The 26,602-nt window shown below is 31.9% G+C and overlaps 1 protein-coding gene across 1 annotated transcript in view; it reads left to right on the top strand.

Annotated features, from left to right (window-relative positions):
- The window catches only part of LOC113523363 (protein sprouty), a 49,804-nt gene that overhangs the window by 14,804 nt on the left and 8,398 nt on the right, over positions 1 to 26,602 (top strand). The window contains exon 2 of the mRNA XM_031907466.2: positions 14,936 to 14,967. The gene's annotated coding sequence lies outside the window, so the exon portion shown is untranslated. The remainder of the gene's footprint in view (positions 1 to 14,935; positions 14,968 to 26,602) is intronic.

Here is a 26,602-nt window from a genome sequence, read left to right as displayed (position 1 = left end):
TACCCACTAAAAACCACACGACATACCTCGAGGTACATTTGCCGGATCCCCAGGTATCCATTTGTAAATGACTGGGGGTAAGGCAAGCATGATACACTTATTCCAACATCTGGCTAGTAATAATTGGTTAATATTCTCCTCTTATGGAGAGAGCGTAGGCGTACTTAAGGAAGGTAATGAAGGGGGTTAGCTAGGATTCCCCAGGCATCGTTGGAAGATGGGTATCGTAAGTAAGGATGAGATCAGGTCAATGGGCTCAAGGATTAAACACGTTCGTTTCTAGAGAGATCCACAAGAAAATCAAACTGACAGTATATACTGCTATCAATAGATCTACAAGTCTCCGTTACTAATGTGTTAATAGACTTTACACCTATTACTATCGAATAAAGATTCATTTCCATTTTGTAATCAGAGAGGTAGGTACATGTTTTTTTTATACCATCGGGGTAGCAAACAAGCCACCATCTGGTCATCCCCACCATCACCATATGGTCCATCTAATGGTAAGCGGTTACCGCAGCCTATGAACGCCTGCAATACTAGGGGCATTACTCGAGTGTTGCCAACCATGAAGATACCTCTTTAGTTCTTTTTTGAAGAACGCCATGCTGTAGGCTCGTGGAAAAATCTGGACAAAGACTTCATTACATCACCTGAGCGTTCGTAAAATGAATGGGCTAAACAAGTTTTGATGATGTTTCAAACAAACCATTTATGTGGTCTATTCAGTATAAAATTAATGGATAAAATTTGATTTCATCATCATCATATCAGCCAGCAACTGTCCATTGGAGGGGTTTGCCAGTAGTTGACACGCTTGTCAAGCGGATTGGCAACCGCAGTAGGGCTTTGGTCGTGTTTTAAGAAGGACGCTGCTGAGAACCTATTTGATACCATTGACCATTAAGCTCCTTATTCATATCTTACGACACTCACGGGAAAAGAAGTTGTGGTTTATTCTATGCTGGGACCATAGGCAAGATTGATTTAAAAAAAGGCTATGGATGTGCCTGCATATTATTCTTGTCTTCAATCTATAGATATTATATTTTTTTTACAATGGATATGTTTTACTCCTATGTTATTCTCCACTGTGCTGTTATGGTAATATTTATCTTAGGTGTTGACGATGACATACAATTTGGTAAATCGTCAGATTGTCTGCCATTTAAACTTTCCAAAACGTATAAAAATCTTATTTATCACCCACTCAGTAGGAATTGTAGGCAATAGCTAATAAATAATGAACATAAAATACTTGTTATAAAATCAGAAATTTCATTGACGAGAGATTATGACACAGTGAGCACTGTTGCTCTAAATGTAAGTAAATGTAAGTTATATTTACTTATCATGTTTTCGTGAACCAGCCCCGCTGTTCACGTACCTAACTAAATTAAAGATAAACTTGTAACCTTTAAATTTTGTCTCGTAGGTATTAAATTAAAATTGTTAGTATTATGTTTATCTATATTGTTATTTTACGAAAGAATTATTAACTATATATTTCTTTAGTAAAAACTCGTGTTGATTTTGTCAAAACCATGAAGTGTGTGCCTCTTTGTACTTAACTATATTGTGTTGTTTGACTTTTCTTCTGAATGGAACTTAGTTGAAATAAATAACTTTGAAAATGACTAAATGAATGAATGAGTGAATGAATAAAAATAATGGATAATATATGTGAACTCAACATACCCAATGAAATATGTTTAAGAAAGAACAAAATACATTTATGTGCACAGAGTTAAATAATCTTTATTATAATTCAATTATAAAAATTATGTTCATAACATTTAGGTTGTGAAATGAGCTTCCTGTCGAGGTTTTCTCAAGAGCCTACAGCATGGGGTTTTCCAAAATGGGGGATAAAGAGGTTTCTTCAGGGTCGGCAACGCACGCGTAATACCTCTGGTATTGCAGGTGTTCATAGGCTACGGTAACCACTTATCATTAGGTGGGCCGTATGCTGGTTTGCCACCTCAGTGGTATAAAAAAAAACACAAATTAAGAGTGTTCATTATTACGGTACTAAATATTCATCAAAAGTTAATGAAACGATTATTATAGTTTATTTATTTATACTTTATTGTTGTTACACGCTAATACATACAGAAATATAACGGTGAAAAGCAAATGTAGGCGAGCTTAACTCTGCAAGAGCTTTGATGCTTGTTTCCAGCAAACCACTTTGGATTTGCTGCAAACGAGCATCAATTTATAGTACTTCTATTGCAGCGAGATACATAAGTAGTTACCATCTAGCTAATGAAAATAGAAAAATGTATATTACATTGATGGAGAATCAAGTAAAAATTAGCCAAAAATTAAAAAAAAATTACCTACCTACTTTTACAACCTTCTCCTACAGGAATAGATTATAAATTTTTTTTTGTCGAGGTACTCAATGCTTTGCTTGTAATCATTCAAACGGGCCATACCTAAGCAAGCGTGGCGTGATGTTACTGAAGGCAACCATTGTTCATGACATGTGGACCCCATGGCCTGTACCGCACATATGTAGCGCATATTAGAACATGCTTTTGTGTCGTTTACACCATGTGGCTGACGGACGGAACGCGCTACTTTTTGTACTGCTTTTTTTTTAACAAAAAAAATATTGTTAAAGAGAAAACCAGATTTTACATTTGGCTGTTATTGTAATACATACATAAATAGTCCTGACAGTGACCATTGGGTAGTGAATTGAAAAAAAAACAATAGCAAATTCTATGCTTAATATTCACTCTGAAAGTGTTGAGTTCATACAATTTCTTAATGTTAGGATGGTTTGGTATTTTAGTTTATAAATTCAGAATGTTCTTAAAAAAAAGAAATATAATAATATTTTGTTGAGTCGGACATTCAGTGACGCAATTCCAATAAGGAGAACCTCAACCATATACGACTAAATACTAACGATTTATTAAAACCGTTTTCGTATTCTTATTCTCGAAAGGTTTGATTCCTGCACAATACAAACATTTGTATTCATAAATATGTCTGTTCGTATTGATCTGGATATTATGATAAGATTATTACATGTATAATATCTATGTGTTCACAAATAAAAAGTATTTAAATATGCATATCTGTTATTTTGTACCTGTAGTACAAATTTTGCTTAGTTTGGGACTAAGTGCCACAACGTAATACGTCCAAGAGTATTTATTTATTCACGTATTACTACAAAGTCATTTGAACTGTCATCAAAATTACAATCATTATAATATGGTTCTTTAATCACTTTATGGCATTCGCTCCTGAAGAATAAGTACTAAAATTATTTTGGTAGAGAATCCTACTTTTGAGGGGGTTGAACAATTTTTTAACTGCAACGGTATTTAAACGATTTGTTTTTATATTGATATTAATGAAAAAAAGAAATATAATAATATTATGTTTTATTTAATACCTGCTATTGAATTCCACCATCATACCATTTGCAATAAAGATCTATTCCAACACTCTAGATGAGTGGTGGTCTTGCATCATGTGTTTTTAGAGATATTTTCTTCCACGAACAACCATACTTTGGAATTTCCAGCAGCAATATTTCCAAATCAATAAGAAAAAGAGATTATAACCTTCAAGAAAAGAGCATATTCCTCCAGTGTTGCCGGTGCTCATTGGTGGAGATAGTCACTTACCATCAGGTGAGCTGCATGCTCATTTGTACCTTGTATTACGTAAAAACCCCTAATTGGTTTCGCCATTTAAAGCATTTTTAAGAAAATCTATGGACAAAGATATTTAGGATTTTATCAAATGACATGTTGTTGATTTTTTTTTATAACACAGGGGATAAACGAGCATTCGATTCATCTGATGGTAAGTAACTATTACCGCCTATGATCACCCGCAACACCAGAGACAATTTGCCGGCCTTTAAAAAGGAGTATGCTCTTTTCTTGAAGATTAGATGTCGTATCAGTTCGGAAATACTGCTGCTGAAAGTTGATTACAAATAGTGGTTGTGCGCGATGTCTTGAAAAACGTACGGTAAATAGATGGTTGGGACAAGATAGATAATTAAACTTATTATAAATATAAATAATTACAAGAAATAATCAATACCTTATCGCTAAGAGCAGGTGAGCTGCATGCTCATTTGTACCTTGTATTACGTAAAAACCCCTAATTGGTTTCTAAAGCATTTTCAAGAAAATCTATGGACAAAGATATTTAGGATTTTATCAAATGACATGTTGTTGATTTTTTTTTTTTATAACACAGGGGATAAACGAGCATTCGATTCATCTGATGGTAAGTAACTATTACCGCCTATGATCACCCGCAACACCAGAGACAATGCAGATAGGCTGCCGGCCTTTTAAAAAGGAGTATGCTCTTTTCTTGAAGATTATGATGTCGTATCAGTTCGGAAATATTGCTGCTGAAAGTTGATTACAAATAGTGGTTGTGCGCCGAAGAAAGTGTCTTGAAAAACGTACGGTAGAGGCCTTCACGCTTTCAGATGGTTGGGACGGAACTTTAGTTTGTGTTAATATAAATAATAGTGTATAAATCTTCAAAAAGGCGCAAAATCTTTCTATTTGTTTATTTTCTATCTCGCTTTAATCAAAATAGTAGTTTTTAGTATATACTTACTACAACCGAAACTGTTTTTACTCTTTTTGTGTTCGTATTTTATATCAACTTTTGAGATCTAAACATATCTCTAGAACAGCTATTCACAGAATATGTTAGAATACTCTCTTGGTGGATATTCGAAAATTGTAAATGAACCTTTTATCATGATCATTAAACTGTTGCCTTTATATATAACTATTGTGTTCCTCGCAATTTTGCACACCTCTATTATATTATTGTTTATGTATATCACATTAAAATCTGTCATTCAAAGTTGCGTTTAGCAAAATTAAGAAACATCTAAATTTATCCATTAATTTTGATTATTATTTTAGATTTTATTGTAGTTTGAACTATAATATTGAAATACCAATCATCATATCAGATAAACTAATTTAAGAGAACTTAGTTGTTACATCCATTATCGTTTAAAGACAATAATACGACATGATAATATCTGAGTATTACGAGAACTAGTCCTAGCTGAGCCCATCCGTGTCTCGGCGCCCGCGCAGCGACGCGTGTACCACGTGGTAGTTGAAGAGTTGCCAAAGATCGCTTATCCGACACAACGCTTCCTGTTTACCGCGCCGTCTGACCACTACGCATCAATGGGGACTGTCGGAATTACCAACACCAAAATCTCTTACGTCGCAATTTGTGTCTGCTTCGTACTACTCGTACTGAGAAACGATGACGCTGGCATGGCTGCTAGGTGTCTAACAATTTAGGTATTGTATTGTATATAATTCAAAGTCTCATTTATTAATTCATCAGACGATAGAGAGTAAATAGGGTTGTGATTTACAAAGAAAATGTAAAATAAGAATGATCTCAATCGAGAGGACACGAAAGCCCTAGCTCGCAGCGGGTAACTTCATGATTCGTATTATGTCGTGACTTGCTCTTGGAATACTGGCACAAAATCCTTTTTTTCCGATTACGTTGCACGTATACGTTTACGTTACTAACACAAATATTTTCTGGGAAAAATAAGAAATTACCGTTTATATGTAAACACATCATTTTTTAAATGTAGCTAATACACTGGGTATTAAGGTTTTGGAAAAGGAAAATTGGAAAAGAAGTCTGGAAAAAATATCATAATTTTTATATACATTCTCGATCGGATAGCGGACGGATATTAGCTGATTATTCTTTGTTTTTATGTTTTTGATGTTTTAAATATGGTGTACTATAAGTCTGGTTGGACAATGATGTTATTTTATTGAAAAAAAAATCAATATTGAAATACAAAAATAATTTATATAAATAAAAATTAAATGCTGTTCGTTGGTATAGGTTTCAGAATTGAAGAACGCTTGTACCAATTTGACAATAATTACTTGACATTATCAATTTCTTAATTTCAATATTAAATCAGTTTATTTATTTTCAAAATTGTAATTAGAGATTTACTGAAATTTCATAGAACAACGTATGACGTACCTGCTAGATCATGGAATCAAAATATGCCATATATTATCTAAGATAAAGATTTCTATCTCCATATTATTAATAAAATGCCAAACAAAAAACAAATAATGCTGTGTCGAAACGTCGTATCAACTATTTGTCTTTAAATGTGTATGATGTGATTTCATGTGATAGGAAAACCACGCATTAGACAGTTGGAGTAAAACATTCGATCTAGTGTCAATTTTGGATATTACTTGATATGAAATTATGTATATCCTTTGAATGAATTAACGAACATTTGGACACTATAAATATTGTCTATATCGATTAGTTTTCTTAATACACATTTTACGCATAAAACAGAATAGATTGGATTAATAATGCCATTTCGTGTGTTGACGTTGTGTAAACATTTTGTCATAAAATTGTAAGTGGCAAATATCCTTAAAGTGTCCTCGGTAACTTATTTGACATTGGTCGGGCTGTGGAGTCCAATATTTAGAATAACTACTATAAAAAATCATATTCCGATCGAGAGTTCCGCGTAACGCATGGCCTTGGTGGATGTTGATCAAATATTTTTTCTCGATGTGGCGTCCACGTAACGTAGACACAGATAACACACCGTGGCGCGTTATCAGAATAAGTAACCGAAGACGTTGTCGCACCAGTAGGCACCATTTATGATTTGCAAAATTTCCGCGAATTGTAATAACGTATCATGAAGATCAGATTATTTCACATATGTTTAAGATAAAATCGACATTTGTTATGAGACATCATAGGTAAAAATTCTATTATACGTCTGCGTTTATAACTCTGTTTCTATTATTGAGAGTGAGTTTGGATCAATGTTGACACACCTAAGTGCTTACATGTCGAATCATACGACACGTACTTAATAGATCGGTTTTCAATTTAAAAATACTACCTAACAAGATATTTTTTTATGTCACGAATACGATTTACTACATTTACATTGAAAATTTGAAGACACCCATTCGAATAGAGCCTGAATAGACACTGCCATGGTACGAAATGAGCAAGTGTGCTCACTACTACAAGCACGTATGGGATAGGCTTAACGGAGGACGCAATTATGATGATTAAATGAAACTGGTTCTTCGACGACCGTCTCGCTGCCGGGACGTCGACGTGTAGAAGTCATTCTACTTAGCTTTAGTGAACATGGAATATATTGCACCAAGCCTTTGAACATTATATGATTTGAGCAACAGTAGTCAATCTTATTTGAATGGAAGGTACTTCTATAGATAGATTAGATGATATCAAACACGCTTATATGTAGCTTGTAAATTTATTTCCTGAGAGATGGATGAGTGGCTTTTATATTATTGAACACTTATTGTAAAATTATTTAAAACTTAAAACTTAATTGTTAAATTTATAACTGTACTTATGTTTATGCAAATAAATTATTGATTGATTGATTAAATCTACTATACTAGTAGTATGCGACAGTAGACACATAAAATTTAAACGTATACTTTAAATTAAAAGCTGAGTATACGGTATAGACAAGTGATTTCCTGAACAAAATGACCGTTAATTGCTAATTTAGTAAAATGAAAGACAGTCAAAAATATATCCAACGATATCTATAACTATGAATCTATTTATTATGGCGTTTGAAGTATAAAACATAAATTTTTAGAAATATGGAGCAAGATGGTTTCAAAGGGATACTTGAAACATTCTTGAATTAGCATCTAAAACATATATAACATAAAAGTCTGTTCTCATCCCTCTATTCGATGAGTTTGGAAAAGAAATATAATGGGAAAATTGTATCATTGAAAAATTTTCAAATTCAGACTTATTTGAAGAAAAAGGTTATATAAAGTTCTCAATCGCCTTTACACAGTAAATGAAATACATACGTAAGGACGGAATTGGATCGTTATTAATTTTCTAATATAAAACAATCAGAAGTCCATAAGCACCTAAGCGTGCTAGTGTGTACTATACGTAACGTACTTAGCAGTAAAAGAGGAAATATAAAGATGGGTAAGCTAGATTGGAAAGCTATCCTAACCAACTAAGTTTCCAGCTGATTACTTCAAACTGTTTCAATCACCTAAAGAGGACAGAATCCTTAAATTCATTAGCTCTGTTTGAGCCAACTTAAGAATGAAGAGGATATTCCTAAAGGAAAATAAATTAAATAGCAGATATAAAATACACTATATCTGCTCAAATTTATGAGATTAATTACACCATGATTAAGTCAAAGATTTAAATTCCTAGTCAGAGTACTAGAAAAAAAAAAAAAAACAGAAATTCGACATATTTTCAATAGAATAAAAAATATTAGTACTTACTGCTTGTCTGATTTACCCATAAGTTGAAGACGTTACTTTGAATATTAAAATATCGCCTTTAAAGCAATAGAGGGCAGTGATAAGCAAGTAGGTAGATATATTTATCGACTCACTATCATCGATAATATGTAAAGACTAAATACGGATGACTATAACTGTTTATATGACCACTATTTGGCATCCTTTATCGCATTATCCTTGAAGTTTTTCTCAGCAGATTATGGTAGCGCACAATTTGCTCATTCATATCAAATCTATATTCAAAATCTCACGGTCACCAAATATTTGTTTTTACTACATGAAGTGAACTGTCAGTACAATATACTACGGGCATTATATTTTGTGAGATTTGCTAATATTCCAATTTTATTGACGAGAGAATGCAGATAACAGTTTCGTTAATAGTACCATTTATAATTTTTATTACAAAGTTGCTATCAAAGATAAGTTTTAAAAAAAAGTTAAGTTTAATATTTTGTCGCCTTCAAAGATTTCTTGCAATACAGTACAGTACGTACGCGTAGTTCCATTACCAGTAGGAGTAGTAGCAGTTATACATTTCGAGTACTACCACATTGAAATATGGTCTAAATCTTTCTACAAATTTTTATGCCTCAGGTTGAGTTTAGCATCTGTCTAGAAGTTTTATAGCCAAATTTAGCTTCATATAATCAGAAAAACCATACCTGATCAATTAAATTTGTCGAGTTACTAAAACATTTCAATTTGACCTCTAAGATACATTAATCATCGTGTAATATCCTTGAATTATTGTTCCATAAACCCAGCCATTTTTGGCAGTTTTTCTGGCATAAAAGCCTCATGACGATTAAGAGCTAACGTTTTACTTACATGGTTATTCGAGAATTACCTCAACTTCTTGATAAAAGTAATGTTTTTATCGTTGATCTGTAATGATTGACCAAAACTAGGCAAATTAGTATCCTGCCACTTAGCGGCTTTTAAATTATTTATATTTTTACCATTCTTACGACCTTGTTTTTGATAGACACGACTCTTTGTAAATCCTCTGCATTATTTTTTATTTATGAAAATTCCTGTGCAGAATTCAGCACAGGAATTTTCGTTCTATTCAACAAACATTTTCACTGAAAAATTGCACAAGATATATAATTAATATTACAAAAATAACGACAGTAATCATATGTTTGAGAGATAGTACTCAAATTCTGCGCAATAATTCAGAACGATTGCTACTAACCTACAAAAAAAAGAACGTATTACGTGCGTTCTTAACTGTAAAGATTCTTTACTCACGTATACCTATATACCATTTAATCACATATGACATTATTTAAAACCTTTTCTAAAATGTATATATAATAAATACTTTTAGTTCAAATTGTAACAGCGCGAGATCAAGATTAGATGTGTAAATAAATAGTCATAAATTTACTACAAAACCGGAAGTGATAAGAAGTGTCCTAGAAACTATATAGACGCCAGCTTTCTTGGGGTCGGTTGTATTTCACCATCGCAAAAAAACTGTAGACTAATATTCTCGATGGTCAGGGTGGGCGTTCGGAACTAAAAACGCGATATTTCGGGCCATTATCACGCGCCCACGCTGCGCTATGGCGCTATTGGCAGAAAAATGTTGTAAAAATACATCGTCGCAGTTCACAGTTTCTTAGACGGGGTCAGCTACTGACATTGATACGACTCCAGTGCTTAATGAATGAAAATATAATAAGGTCTCACCTCTTCATTCTAAAAACAAACTTCTTATATATAGTACAAAGTCGATAAATACACTTTAATTCGCATTAATAGAATTTGTCGAAAGCAGATACCTGCTAAGAGTTCAAATACCTAAGTGCTTTACTTATGCTTGCCCACATCCCTTGTTTCATCCACTTTCATAACTCGAATCAAATTCAAAATAAAAAGAATTGGTAGGAAATTCAAATGCATTAACACCACTAGAGATGATCTCATGATTCTTCCTTAATAACAGACTATTAACAATAAAATAATTATTATTTATGTTTTTGTTTGATAGCATAGTTAATATAAAGTCGTCCGTGACCATTTTGTTCCCCGTTCTGTTGTGTAAAGTTGACCCATTCCTTTCCAGTACCTGTCATAAGAGGTGTCTAAAGGAACTTATTAGTAAAGGGATGGGTAGCAGCGTTCCTCTTAAAACATCACCAAAACCTAACTGTGGTTGGCAATCTGCCAGCCAAGCTAACTACTGGCAAAACTCCCCTTATGGGGGGGGAAGGCTTATGTTCATCAATGGACAGTTAACAATTGAAATGTTGATAGTTAGTAAGAAGATCACAGAAAGTTTAAAAAAATACGCTCAAAAAATGCCACTCTAAAGTGCCTAAGAACAGAAATAGCAGCCTTGAAAGAACATTTTAAATAAATAAAAACATGCTCTATATTTCTTAATTACTTGGCTCTTTTGGGAATAAGAATCCAATGGGTTCTATATTTTTTTTTTCTTTTTCTAGACAGAGGGCTATGTATGCTTCTACATTTACTATATAATTGTTAAAGAAATTGGGAAAATGATTTTCAAGTACATGTATGTGCTCGGATCTTAGGTGTACAAGTAGTATAAAGTTAATAAGTAAAAGAGTATATTAAGCAAAAGAGTAAAACTATGAAATTTTTCCGTTACGTTATATAACAAAATTTTGTTGCTGATGAGATTGTTAGCTCATAAGGAAATACTACTCAAATTTCATCTATCTTAAAATTTATTAGTGTTACCTGCATTGACAATATTTTGTACCAATGTTAAATTATTTGGTTTAGTATTTTTAACAATCCCAATTGCTCGTAGATCTTTTCAAACAATCGCTTTATCTGTATTCCTTATCATTATAACTGAGAACCAAGAGACAAACGTAATGGAAGATATGTGTTCCAGGGCAGTACGTTCTCTCGCCCATTTCCGGTGGTTGTTTACAAAAAATATATATATATTATACTCGTTGTCCAAAGCGAACGAACCGACCGGCCGAGATACTTGCTACGATTAAAAATCGTTACAACTTCCGTTCGGGTCCGAGACTCTGAGCGGAGCACAGTGGGAACTCTCCTAAGAAAGCCATCTCATAAATACTTTTTCTAAAACTCTGTGGATATGCATGTATAATACCTCAAATTTTAGCTAAAGAGTTACTCTATGTCCAAAGCGAACGAACCGACCGGCCGAGATACTTGCTACGATTAAAAATCGTTACAACTTCCGTTCGGGTCCGAGACTCTGAGCGGAGGCCCAGATAAAAAAGATAAATAAGAAAAATAACATAAAGATCGATACGGTGGAACGCGCTACCTGTTTTTTCACCGCACTAGAGCTTGCGCCCGCTGTGCTGCTTTACTGTTGTGTGCTGTCCGGTGTTGCTACATACAAATTACGACGTCACTAATATTCAATAACATATTTTGAGAATGTTCATTTTAATAGCTAAATATTATATACATAATAATAACACGTATTGACAAGTAGTTCGATCTCTATATCCATTTAAGAAATTTATTAAGATTGGAACAGTGGTAACACCAGTAAAATAGTTCCATCACTATGTACTAGTATACTAATATTTGTAACAAGTTGTTACAAATTTCATACAAACAATAGTTAAAATTCTCTAGAATTAAACATAAACAAATGTTACCATTTAGTTCAACAATGATTAAATTAACATTTTATATAATCTATGAAAATTATATACAATAACTTTTCTTTTTTTGGAAACTTATTACCTTCGAACCGAAGCAAATTCCAAATAATCCGTTAAATTTAGAAAAAAATGGTTAAGCGTGAGTTTCTCTTGTCCGAATTTGATTTTATGCTTTAAGATTTTTTTAATTATGACATCGATCTAATATTAGTTCTTCTATCATATATTCCTTCTACCTGTATGCTAACCACCATAACTACACGATATTTTTTGTATATTTATATAGGTATTCAAATCGAATAATAGTATAAGACAATCACATCTGTTTACTGGTTAATATATGTCCTATCTCTATTAAGCAAATGCTTCTTTTTGCATTGTTAGCACTTAGTAGAAATTGGAATTCATAATTATTACGGTTAAGGTTTTTCTAGTTCATGCATAACAGGATTAATCTTATTGAAAATAGAGCTGCCTCGCTGAAGAGAAACCGCTAACTTAAGACTCATTATGTCGTTCTTATGGTCCACAACGCGCACGTAATAACATTTACAGGAATATATGTATCACTAACATTGCCTCCCAGTGTATGTAGGTAAGATAAAATAGATCTGTGGTTACCAAGGCAGAAAAAAATAAAACGAAACAAATCCCATTTAGGTATTTGATATTTCAAAGCACCTTTACTTCATAAGTTGGGCTAATACATATTCAATTAAGTATATTCTAGACTGCGGAACCCTAATGAAATGGTCACTCTAATGATGACTGATTCTTTAAGAGATTTATAATACTATATGATAGCGCCGCCGAAGTGAATTAGCATCACCATGATGTCATGTATCCGGCTGCATCCATAAGAGGGGCTATAAATCGAACGGGTTAGTTGTTTTACTTTACTGCAACCGGTAATGGAAGATATCAGATTAATAAAAGATGTCGATGAGAGCAGACGAGATGCACAGCAATTTCACGAGTGGTGCGCCATAATAATTAAGTGTTCGAACGGCATGTCGTGGTGTGCGTAGGCCTGACGCTGAGTGGATGCGGCGCGGGCGCAGAGCAGGCATATCAAGTCTGGTAACTATGCGGCGTAACTCCGGTAGCGGCGCAACAGGTCTGCGGCAAGGGGGCGCGGGCGCAGACGCGGGGCGGTAGGAAATCCTTTGCGCACGAACGCACACTACTAAAAGGTAGCCAAGTGTGCGCCGTCCGGTTTTCTTTGCGCGTGAGCATTAATACAGACACGATATACCTGTAGTGGTGTCTATCGAGTTGATCGATCAATGAGCTCGACATCGACTCGAACTCTTGCCTGCATGCAACTCATTGATTAACGCTATGAACGTGGAATTGTTTATTCATTCATGATGAATATTTTTATTTCGAATAAGTTTTTTTGTAGTTGATATGTTGAAACTACATGTTGACCTTCTTTTGGCAATCACGCATTGTTGTATGAATCTTAAAAAGTCTGCTTCACAATATTCTTAAATAACGTAAGATTCTTAAATAACAGCACTTATTATAAATCTCGTGTTTCCAATTGTAAAATAAATAAATAATGAATTAATACATATTCTTCAGAAAAACGTATCTTAGAAAACAAAAAGATTTGAGTTTCATTTAGAATAATGTAGGACTTTATTATAATTTCAGTTCCTACGTATGTAGGTACACATAAGTACTTATGTACAAACATATAAGTGGAAACATTGACAAATTGCAAGATTTTGAGGTAAAAAATTAATAATGGTTAAAAACATTTATAGAATCAAAACTAAATTTATAAATAACAAAATCTAAATATGAACACATAAAAATTAAAGCACTTTCTTAGTCTACTAGAGGTGACTACTACACTAATATATATTAAAATAACTAAAAGCATATAACAATAGCTGGAATAATATCTATGTAGATCTGGTTAGATGTTGCGGGATGAATTGATACGATAAGGTTCTTAGTGACGTAAATTTCAACTGATTGGTCAACTGACAATTAATATGAGATAAAAATGAACTAGTTAATAACAAATAAATAAAATATATAAGAAACGGTAGGGCAACACATTAGCCCAGTATTTGCAGTGCTAAAATGGCATTTAACAAATGTCTTAATAAACAAACCATTTTCTTACTGCACTACATGCGATAACATAGACATAACTCCATAGATACACACGCCTTTGAAAGAGAGAGAGAAAATATCTAAACGATTAATGGAGTTTAAACTAAATAGCAATGTGTACAGAACAAAAGTAGTTAATTCTGCTATGTGCCAGAATGTTCTTTGCTCCTATGCCTTGCAATATTCATTCGGTAATTTTGCCATCAAAACAATATTGCCAATTCCAACTACCTTCTCGAATAAAGTTAGTCTGTTCTTACAGTACATGTGAACTTTATTAGAACATTCTATAAAATTATTTTCGAATGCAGAGGAACAACGAAAAATTATCTTAGCACATTAATACTAAACAAAAATGGCAGAATTAGAAAAAAAAAAGCGTTCGCTCCTTTGGTATATAACTCTGTCTTTAGGTATAGAAAAGAAAATGTAGAAGAATTATTTAAAAAAATATGGAACAAACAGACTATCTGTAGCGACTTTTTCGTACGAATATGACTTGGGATCCTTCAAAAAGTTTAAATCATTTTAGGTCTGGCAACGAATCAGCAGTATCACTAGTGTTGCATGTCTATAGGTTATGGTAATTACTTATCAACAGGTGAACTACATGCTCGTTTGCCACCTTTTTACATAAGAAAAATTACGTACCTAATATAACGTATATATTCTGCAATATGTAATTGAGTAACCTATAATTAATTATATATTTACAATGCAGTTTGTATTTTAAATGTAATATAAAAAAAAAACAAATATGATAAAGTGTACTTATTTATTTTTCAGATTCATGTTGCATGTGCCCACGTAATATGTAGGTGAGTAATCATTGTTTCTTCTTTAAGGAATTTACCATTATTACTTACAAGCTATTACATGCGATTTCGTTGACCCATAAGTTTAAGTAAAAGATAAATTGTATAAAATTCTTGATTTCCAAAGTAACAAAATGACATTTCATATATTTCACCGTTTTACAAACCTTAAATTTACCTAAAATTTTATTCTAAATTTCTTTAAAAAAAAAACTTCATATAAAATTGTTAGATTTTCGTTTGGCATTAAAATAAAAAAATAATATACTTGTACTTATTATGTAATAAAGTCGTACATAAGCTACTTTATTACCCGATCAATAAACATATTTTGGTTACGCGGACGAAGTCACGTGTAAAACTAGTACTACTATCTAATCTGTTAGATTATACTATGGTTAAATGTAATTAATATATGGTAAAACTATACAGACACCTGAGAATTCATGCCAGTAACTTAATTAATTAGGTATAACTTTTAGATTTTAGTAGAAAATTTTAGGATTTAATACAGATAGAGCTTTTACAGTTTTATATTGTCTTAACTTCTTGTATATATTACTCGTAGCGAGTGTTCTACCAAAAGTTAGAGATTCTTCGTATTATTATTTGAAATACTGGAAACAATCACGTCTAATGAGGTACTAAGAAAAACCAAATCAGTTTAAAAAAATCGTTTTCATATATTACATTACTCTTTACGAATATTTCAATAAATCCCAAATGCGATATTAATAATTCTAATTTTGATATACACTGTATGATTTTAAAATAATAACAAGAATGAACCAGTGATTTAAACAAATGAGAGAAGCGATAAAAGATTGGAGGTTAGCACATGTGCCAAGTGAAAGTAGTTTGAATCAGATCAAAGATTCAATGCTATGGTTGTTTGTGAGAATTAGACCAGGGAGTTATTTTATGAGTTTTATTTTGTATACAGAGGATGGCAATCAACCGTCTTAAAATGAGTAGGTATGTAAGAACTTTCCTACTCATTTTACACTCACACAGAAGACTGCAATATTATAAACGTGATGATTGTTCATTATCCTTTTGGGATGCAACAGTCTAAACAATTGTCTTTTATTTTTATTATAATAATAAAATATTTATTGAAATTTGGTGTTTATTCATATCAATAGTTAGACAAAAACAAACGATGAAATAATATTTAGATAATATATGAACTAAATACAGAAACTCAAAACCTTTACTAAGTTGATATATTAATAGTCAAAAACATGTAACCAGAAGTCATAGTGAAATAAAATAACAAATTATTATTTTGACTTTTATATTACCACGATACAAAATGCACTCATTAATTATTATTATTTTACCGGGCCTGGGCTTCTTGTCAAGTAAAAATACAGAAAATTGTCAATCTTTATTACATAAATATTATTATTTCGTGTAATTGATAGAGATTAAATTATATTTTACATGAACATTATATGCAGTTCTATAATAAATCGTCACTAATCGAAGGTAATTGCATCTTTTACTTACTGGCAATTCATCCTTTAATGCAACTAAATAAATTTTAATAAACGACAAAAGTGATAACTTTTATTAAAAATCACGACAGATTATGGCGGTTTGGTTGACTACTAAAAGCGATTACTGCAAAGACCAGACAGAACATTATTCGGTTGAATGTGTATAGCCACTTGTATGGTATAAGTTTGGTAGCTGTAGAGGGCAGGTGTGGGTCGAAGAGTAGTGGTGGGCTCGGAATTTGCGTTGACGACGTCGCACGACGCGTGGTCGTCGCGTGGGTGGCGGCCTGCCCGTTCGCCCACGGCACCACACCTATACCGAACCGCTGAAGGTGTAAATCACTACTCCATAACCTATTGCATGTTCTCACCAACTTCTACCTAATCACTAATCAGGTTTTACACATTGCATTTATGAATGAGATTGTTTTTACATTAGGATAACGAAATATAAATGTTCGTACTTGTAGAAGACAAATCTGATACTATTGCCAAAATTAATATTAGCCACATTTAATAGATTTTTAGAACAATATCGAAAGTTCTTCTGCAGCTATTTTCTAAATTTTGTTACACTATTTTCGAGTGAATCGAACTAATAACTTTAAGTGACTGGAATCAATAACAGTAACACTCAACTTACCTAAATTTGTCAAGCATATTAAAAAAATATTAGAATGTAATCTGACAGGAAGCAAGTACACCACTTTCATCCAATAGGGATGGATAATTCTGCCTATTACTCTATTCTAGACTCTATTGTGTTTTATGTCCTTTTAACTCTATTAGTCTAACTCTACCTACAAATCAAAGATTTTCGTAAATCCAGTCTAAATTTTTTTATGACCTATATAAGGTTTTACATAATCTTTATACATTTTTATGCAGATTAGAAAAGGATGTCTAAACATTTTCGAAGTTAATAAAATGTTATTAATTTGAAACTTGAAAAGATTGCGCCAAATTTATGGGTATCTACTTTATAATTGACAAAAAAATACAATACCATTTGCGAAATTATCTTAAATTATAGGACTGATTGTTAATTTCAGTTATTCGTTCCCAGAAGCACATTCCTACGAAAACGTGTGTGAGAACAGACAACATTTCCATATTTGTAAGTTAGAAAAAAATCATGAGTAATCTGTATTAATAAAAATTAAATGGCATGTTATTGCATGAGTGGACGAAAACGAGTGGATCGATTTGAATAATTATTTTTCTAATATTCGTAAGAAAGACGTTTAATGAAATTGTTAGAGAAAGAAAAATAAAATTTGGAATTAAAACTTAACAAAGTCTGTTGGATTAACACGTATTAAAAATGGTTTTTATAAAAAAAAATTAAAAACATTAATATTGAGAAACCATTTTCTCATGCACGTTTAAAGTGAGCATGATTAAAAAAGTTATAAAATAAATTTTATTAAAAAAAATTCAAAACTAACAAAATTAATGTGACAAAAAAATAATTTCAAAAAGTGACGATACCGCCTGACATTATAAAAAAATAAATAAGTACATGCGATTTGGCCTTCTCTTTTTTTAACTCGATACATATACGTAGTTACTTTTCGTTTGCAATACAATATACATAGTATTTAATTTATAATAGAAAAAAGAAATCATTATATACTGTCATCTACATGGAAATATGAAAGGTAGATTAACACTACACCAATTTTAAATCTTCAACTAAGTGACCACCTAAAACCACTGTAGAAACTATTATGGTATTCTACAGCTACGCAGCTGATAGTACTGCCTAATGAATCAAAATTTCTCTGTTTGTTTATGAATTTGTGATCTATTTTGGATTGGAATAAAGTAGGTTATTGAACAACGTTGTACAGGCGGTTCCGGCATACACCGATGGCGGAAAGTGATGTCATTGGCCCGACTGGGCACTGTAAACGTTCCACTCGCTCTGTCACTGCTACTTTTGCTTTTAGAGTGAACATTGTCCGTCCTGGACACACGTCATTAGTTTGGTATTTTCTAATCACAGGCAACTTTAGTGGAATGTAGAAAAGTGTCACGGTAAAATGACGGAATCCAAGAAGGATTCTTGTTAAAAAAATATTTGATTAATTTGAGTATTTAGTGATGTGGCCGATCAGGTATATACGAACTACTTATTGCTATTAGATATAACTTATTCTACGTAGTAAGCAGCAAACCTGCCCCCCTAAAAAAGTGACGAAGCTATTGATAGAATCGTTAACGTTAGTGAGTCCATGAGATAGAATAAGATGGTGACATCCGGTATCTTGTTCTTTCTTGTTCAAGCTCTCACCAAAACTATTCTATGGATAGGATCGTTTCTAAGTTATATAGAGGAGTCTGATTCCTTGTCACGTATTACTAGAATTACTATCTTTTCAAATCTGACGTCCTTTAGATGATCATAAAATAACACCTAGATGAAGTTAGTTTCAGAATCAGTTCTATATTTAAAACTAATTTGAATGCACCACTATTTTCAAAATGATTATACCTACATGTATTATGTAATTATAATTGTAGTGAATTACGATTTTGTTACAGAATTGTTGGAACATGTTATAACATATTCCATGTGATATAAAAGTTAAATATAGCATCGATATTGTATACATTCAATTCAACAGTTATTTGGAAGAAGATTAGATTCTAAAGCGTACTCATAGTAATAAGAGAAGTACCTATGTTACGTATACTCATTGCTTATAAATAATTATACAAGACCTCTGTGTTGGAGAAAGCTCAAAATATTAATGACTAATAACTTCCTTCGACTAGGTCTATTTGTTTGAACAAGCCTTATCTACTATCTTCTGTTTCTAGACGTTTAGATTTTTTTTATAGCTAAATAAGTTCTTTTTCATTGGTGTTTTTCTAGAAACTTCTTTCCACACTCGACAATTGTATATCGGGACTAATATGATGAAATCTTCAATTTAACAGAATATACCAAATAAAAAGAGCTGTAATATAAATGCAATTCCTTCGATGTTGCGAATGTTACGACTAGGTACTCACAGTGATAGAAACCATCCACTTGATCACCGATTATTTTCTCCATAAGCCATGAAAATAGATTTAAGTAGTTTTTTCTTCTGAAAATTCATACGTGCGAATTTATGTATGGAGTTCCGTGTTTGTCTAGTACTTGTAGCTGTAATTATAAATGAACTGATGTGAATGATTCAATCCTATGTTATAAATAAATCGCTATTTGATAATTAAATAGTAAAAAATATTATTTAAATTAACAATTCTAAAACAATCGATCGAAAGAGGAATCGATTTTTTTTGTGGAATTGTTTTTCAATCATTTAAATAATTCATTCCAACATTCGAATATCTCCATTTATCATTCGGATAACGACGAAATCATCGAATACTGAAAATTCATTTATATTTATGTTTTTATTCCAATGAATATCATTCAATAATTGGTTAACATTCGATTGTAAATTCTGAAACAATCGCCCATCTTTAGACGCAAAGGCAAGCAGTGGAGTGGCACGGCGATGGAGCAGAGAGCCGGCGGCGGAGCGGCGGCGCAGCGGCAACCGGCGTGGACGCGGACGGACGGCCTCGTGGAAGGTCGACCGCCTCCCCGCACCACCCGCGCCTCCCCTCCACACGCCCTGCTCCGACCGCTACGTGGAATTTATGTAATTGCCTTCAATTAAAACAAGAATATGAACGCAACATCTTCGGCGCACATGACAACGTACCTCCGAACAGAAGGCAAGAATTGGCATTCTCACTGTGAGCTGTAGGTTTCTATACAATTTGGATAAACACCGAGAGTACATTGAATGATTCTAATTACACGATTGGCGAATATTCGCTACTACGCATCTGTTGGTGCGACGCGTTCTTAAACCACATGGGATGGGTTAAGTTCTAAGGTCACCGAGTGCGCGTGCTATGAATGAATCGACCCAACAATCATTCATTAAGATACTTCATTGTCGGCTTTGTTCATAAGTACACGTATACATGTTTTAATCTCAAAAAAAAATTGTAATTGTGCTATTGTATCATCGCCGAAATTAAAATCACCAAGGACAAGCTGTTTAGAAGTTTTACAGAGGAAGACATTTGTCAGTGACGATTGCCACGTGTAGTTGCTGATCACTAACCTCTATTTAATTAATGAAATTTAACAAAGAAAAAGTAACATAACTTATATTACTACTATTAAAACATAATCCAAAGAATAACTTTCATTATCTGATAATGTTTTACTGGCAATAGAATAATGGTAATAATAATAACTTATGTAGAAATGTAATGTATACTGTTTTTATGTCCGCTTAAGATGGAGATAACTGTGATAAGTAATAGCTAGAAATGATCCTTCCCACAATCCCATATTATAAGATAAATCTCTCCAATAAGTAAAAAACTATGTATATTTAGGGCAGTAATGATATTAGGATGAAATTCTTTAAATGCAGAAATAATGCAAAGATGGTTGTAACCAGGACGTGTAACTATAGGTATGTTTGTGAGATGTGAACTTACACTGCGGGGCTTATACATAAATTCTAGATTGCAATAGACAAGTATGGAAACCAATATACTAGACATCCTGCGAGACAGAATCTGAAACATGGTCATCAAAAGCCAATGGACGTAGAACGGTCAAGGAATGAGCATGTATCGTCGATATGATGGTAGATGAAGCTAAGTAGGTCTTAGAGTGAACGGTAAGTAAGAACGAAGTGTAGGCAAAAGGTCCGATGACATTGTGATAATCGTAGGCAACCTAAAGCGTTGTCGGGCAACAAACCGTGCCATGAAGCTGAGAAGTATATGTCCAACCGTAGACTAAAAGTAGTAACGATGAAAAAGAAAGTCAGTAATGGTAGTTTCTATTATTTTTTATAAACTTTTTTTGAAAAAAGTTGATTGGGTCTCAGAAGAAACTTAGATCGAAAACTGATACAACAGGGTTCTGGAGAATATTATGGACGCCAAAAATAATTTAATCTGTATATTTTACGAGATATATTCGCTGATCCTAAACCAATTTCAATAATTCTTTTTGCAATTAATTCAGCCCAATCTCGTGTTGATTTTATGTTTATAATAGATTTTAAATTTTCTGTAATTAAAGACACTGTTTATTCGCAAAATAAATGTTTAATGATCAAAACGATGACTTATATGAACTATTGAAATGTTGAATTACAACAATGACAAGTGGCAGAACTAGCAATTAAATAACCAAGACTGGTCGATTATCCTTCTTCACCAGTAATGCATGACAATGAGTTATATCTAAGTACTAGGTATACAAGTATCATACTGTTATGATCTGTGATATAATATATTACTATGTATCTTAAACGCCAAAAGTATAGTGATTAATATTAATTCTTTAACAATTTATTTGAATCAAGTAATGGATGGTATGTTCCTGATGGAAAATGAACCCAGGTGTTCCGTAATTAAGCCTTTTTTTTAATAATTATAAATAATAAAGATTTTATTGAATATATATAAATAGGGCAATAATTAAATATAAACATATTAATTTCAACGGTTGAGTCTCTGGCCCGTTCTTGTTAACTGAAATTGTATTCCGAATGCGCAGTAGAATTATAACAAAAAAACATTAGAATTAAAAAATACTTATAATTAAATTTACAACAACAAAAAATATTCTTATTCTCATAATAAAAACTATACTATCATTGAAGCAATTTGTCATTATATTGTTGTACCTAACATCTCCAAGTGTGACACACACCATATACACGTGTAAGAGCACTTATGCAGAGTTTAATAAATATGTAAATAATTATAGGCGAGTAAAACCTGTTCAAATTTTATTTCCAAGTCTAAGCTTGTGATGTCAAAGGTTAAAATGATTAATATGAAAATAGGTATTTTATCACAGGATATTGTACATTTGTAATGACTTCCTGTGTTAAATGTATGTCAATTTAAATTATTTAATCATTATAACTACAAATGATTGCGACCGTACGATTGTATTTGTATTTACAAATTAATTGTATGTAACTATAAATTGATCAAAGCCAAATACTACACGATCATTTAGGTTGTTTGTCTCCTTGTCTATCTATTATTAAGGCCCTACATTTTTAGAATGGTTTGAAACATCAAAAGTCAGAAAGACAGAGATCTAATAGTGATTTAAAAATTACTTTTGTAAATTCCATCACTATTAAAACTTTGTATACTTGGTAGTGTACCAATTTTGAACTCAAAGAGTTATATATATATATATATATATATATATATATATATATATATATATATATATATATATATATATATATATATATATATATATATATATATATATATACATAATAATATTTTTCGCGGATAAATTTGTTTCATTTTTCTTCTTGACTTTTAAGAATCCTCTTAGTATCTTTTAATCATAATAAAACTCATAAAATTGCATGGTACAACGCATACGTAGGTACAAGTATACGGAATACACAAAGGAAAATTACGATTATTATACTACGATGGTCGCAGAGAAAATGTCCATCGTTTACATAGTACTTAATGATATAAGTAAATCATAAATAGTATAACTTGCTGTCCGCGTTTATCTATTTCCCTGCTTACTTCTTTTAAATCATGCAATAGATTTTAGGTATGAATTTCACTGTCATTTAGATATTTTTTTACGGAAGGTTTGTAGGTATAATTTGCACCCATGCGAAACCAGAGTGGGTCGCTAACACTTTGTATACTTAAAGTACTCATAAATAAGTAGACAAGTGGATGCCACCTATGGTTATTTTGATGACATCAGTTCTCAGCATTTCCTATTTAAATTTCGAGGCTGACGAAGTCAATTCGCCTTACTTTTACGAGGAAGGTCATAACGATAGGGACAGTTTTAATTTCAATTGGAGACAATAGATACGGTTTGTTTAAGCGGTCTCCTTATTCACGTATATTTTATCTGTGGCAAACATCCGGTATTATATTCCAACGCACCCGTAGTATTAGTACTCGAGTATAGTTATCAAATGATTTGGGTACACAATACGATAATAAATTTAGACAAACAACTCTCATAAATGAACTGTTTATCAGCTCTTAAGCTCGCAAAAGATAATTAATATTCAAAACAAACTATTTATCGTTTTAAATGACTGGACGCGTTAGTGTGAATGAATTTAATAATCGTGAGTAGGTAGTTTCACAAATATTTTATAGATAATTAGCTATTAAAAAAGAAAATCTCGTGATTATTTCTTTAATTAGTGATATTACGCAATTTAATATTTTTTTTATATTGATTCGCAATTTGTGTTTCAATCCTTAAAGAAAAAATTACATAACATTGTCTTGTAATGTAATTGGCTTTTTTTTTTACATTCCCTTTAAAATTAACTTACGTTACTCTGTTTGAGTCATAGATTGTTTTATTTGCTCTTCTCATACAGTTATTTGTTATAGTAATACTCTATCTATTTAGTTATTATATGTATGTATATATATATATATATATATATATATATATATATATATATATATATATATTAATGCCACATTTCGTTGTAATTTTATAACTCAAGAACGGACTCACCTATCCAAACCAAATGATTAGGTTTTGTTCGGACTATTTAGTAGATGGTTTATGTGAAGTTTGCACAAAATTGGTAGAGCGGTTTTCATTTATCACATTTTTTGTAACAAATGAATTCAATAAATGGCGGATTATTTTGTTAACGATGATGGATGATGAGGATTGTGCTGTCAAAATGAATTTTTTTCAGTGTTGACAGTACAATTAAAATAGCTAGCAATTAATAAAATATTTTTTTGTTTGAATAAGTGAATTTGTTGTTATTAAATTTTTTTTTTTATTATTTCACTTTATACGTAGCACGTAGCGGGCCACTAGTGTAAATTTATTATTTTTATTTTACATATTATGCATATGTTTATATAAGTCTAATTAAATATATGTTTCTAATTAAAAAATATGTAAAGTGTTATTTTATTAGTAGGTATTAATTCAAGAATGCACCGCTTACATATTTCTCTGTCTGCCCAATGCTAAAGAAAACCGTGCAGTGTTAAGGCCGCCAAATCTACATAGAATTTCACTGGGCATTCAAGTTTAAATAAATAAATAAAATAAATAACAGATTTATCAAATGATTATAAACAAATTATATCGTATGTACCTAAATTCACAATTCGATCTCATTTAAACGAACCTAATCATAAATATAGAAAACACGGAAGCATATCAACCACTGACCGTTACTCGAATTATGAACAACTTCAAATAGGAATAAGTTCTCAATTCGCCTATATTTGTGCGGTCTCAATAGGTTTTGAAGTTGATTCAAGTTTGGTTTAATTAATCAAATAAACAAATACCAATATCATATAGCTCCTTTGACAATTCAAAATTGTTCTCATATTACATACTATTAAATAGATGTAAGTTTTGTAGCTGGTGTTATAGCATAATATATAAGAATATGCAACTTAGAATACTCTGAAAGGTTTAGATACCACATTAAAAATACAAGTATTTAAAATAAAAGCTTTTTTCATCTTCCACATATGTCGTCTCATTATATTGCATAATTATTATGTAATCTCCATATATCACATTTGAACAAGCTATATGGTAAAGGTTTTGGTGATATTGACGATTATAAACAAAGTTGATATCCACTTTATTATATGATAGTATCAATGATTTAACATTCCGAAGTAACTACTCTCCAAACTAAAGTCTAAAGTATTAACTATAAAACACATGGAATCAATTTAACTGCATAGGTGCAACCAATGGCGGATGGAAAGTGCGGGCGGAGGCGGCTTCCGCTTTGGCCGAGTCGTGCCGCCTTCAGAATATCAAACGAAACCTGATTTCTATCGAGTGGGCCTGAGATTATGACGCCTACCTACTCTACTTGTATGAACAGAATATTTTCTTTCAGTTGTAACTATACATGTTATAAAACAATCATACCTTATTTAGAATGTTAATTTAATGTACGTGCGAGTTGTTAAATCAAAACTATTTTTATCAAATTGCCTTATGTATCCGTTAATTACTCTTATTTAATTTTATTTAGTTTAAAATAGTTCTTATATAACCCATAATAAGAATCTGATGACATCTTTTAATAAATCTATTATATAATCTATAAGGGATCAGCGTATAATAAAAACCTGAAATAATCATCAAATATAGATACAAAAATATACATATGTACTTATTAATGTACGCTTTATTTATTCGTGCCCACTTATACCTAATGTTTGTCATTTCCTTGAAATACAAAGAGAAGGCGAAGGTGTCGTTTTCACTATAGATGCCCATTTAGGACACCCATTGTCACTTCCATTGTTCTTCCACAATTGGCTTCACATTTCGCAACAAGTTGTGTGATGTTGCTCGCAATTACTGGAAGCATATTATGCGTCGAGTTGCAGTATAACGTTTAGCAAACAACAATCTATAATAAGTCTGGTATTGTGTTATTTGTTCTCGACAGATGTTGTGTCGCTCAGGTTGGTACTCGAATCTTTTTGCAAATCTTTCAATCGATACCATACAACGGAAGTTGGGAAACCGTTAAGATAACATACAAAAAATGGAGCAGGTTTAACATTTTTTTACGAACAACTCGGAAAGCTTTTTTACTAAGTTTGACGTTTCATTTTTCAATGGATTTTTATGACATGGAATCAACAGTTTCACTTTAATACGTTATACTACGTCTATAATTTAAGATTAAGATTACAGATTCCTTAAAAATATAGTTTTAAAGTTATTTTACGGTACATACAGATTATTATACTCTGATTGAGTTAGTCAATTTCAATGCGTTCACGTGGAATTTGTATAATATTACTTTTCACAATTTCTTAACCTTAACCCTAGGGTTTTGTGTAAAAACATTACAACATATGGCGTATTATGTGTGACTACATTTCGACAATAGAATTTAAAACGAATGAACAATTCAGGTAGAATTTTTTGTAAAGGCACAGTCATTCTATATCACTATCCATTCACTATTGCAGTGACCGCAAATTTTTTTGTTCTATGTTTGTCTTAATATTTCTCCCTTCATTTATGTATAAAAAAAAACACATTATACTAATAATAA

This window comes from Galleria mellonella, unplaced genomic scaffold (assembly GCF_026898425.1).
Source record: "Galleria mellonella isolate WM207_F2 unplaced genomic scaffold, CSIRO_AGI_GalMel_v1 utg300, whole genome shotgun sequence".
NCBI lineage: Eukaryota > Metazoa > Arthropoda > Insecta > Lepidoptera > Pyralidae > Galleria > Galleria mellonella.
The sequence above is the reverse complement of the archived record's forward strand: the minus strand, read 5'-3'. Positions and strand labels throughout refer to the sequence as shown.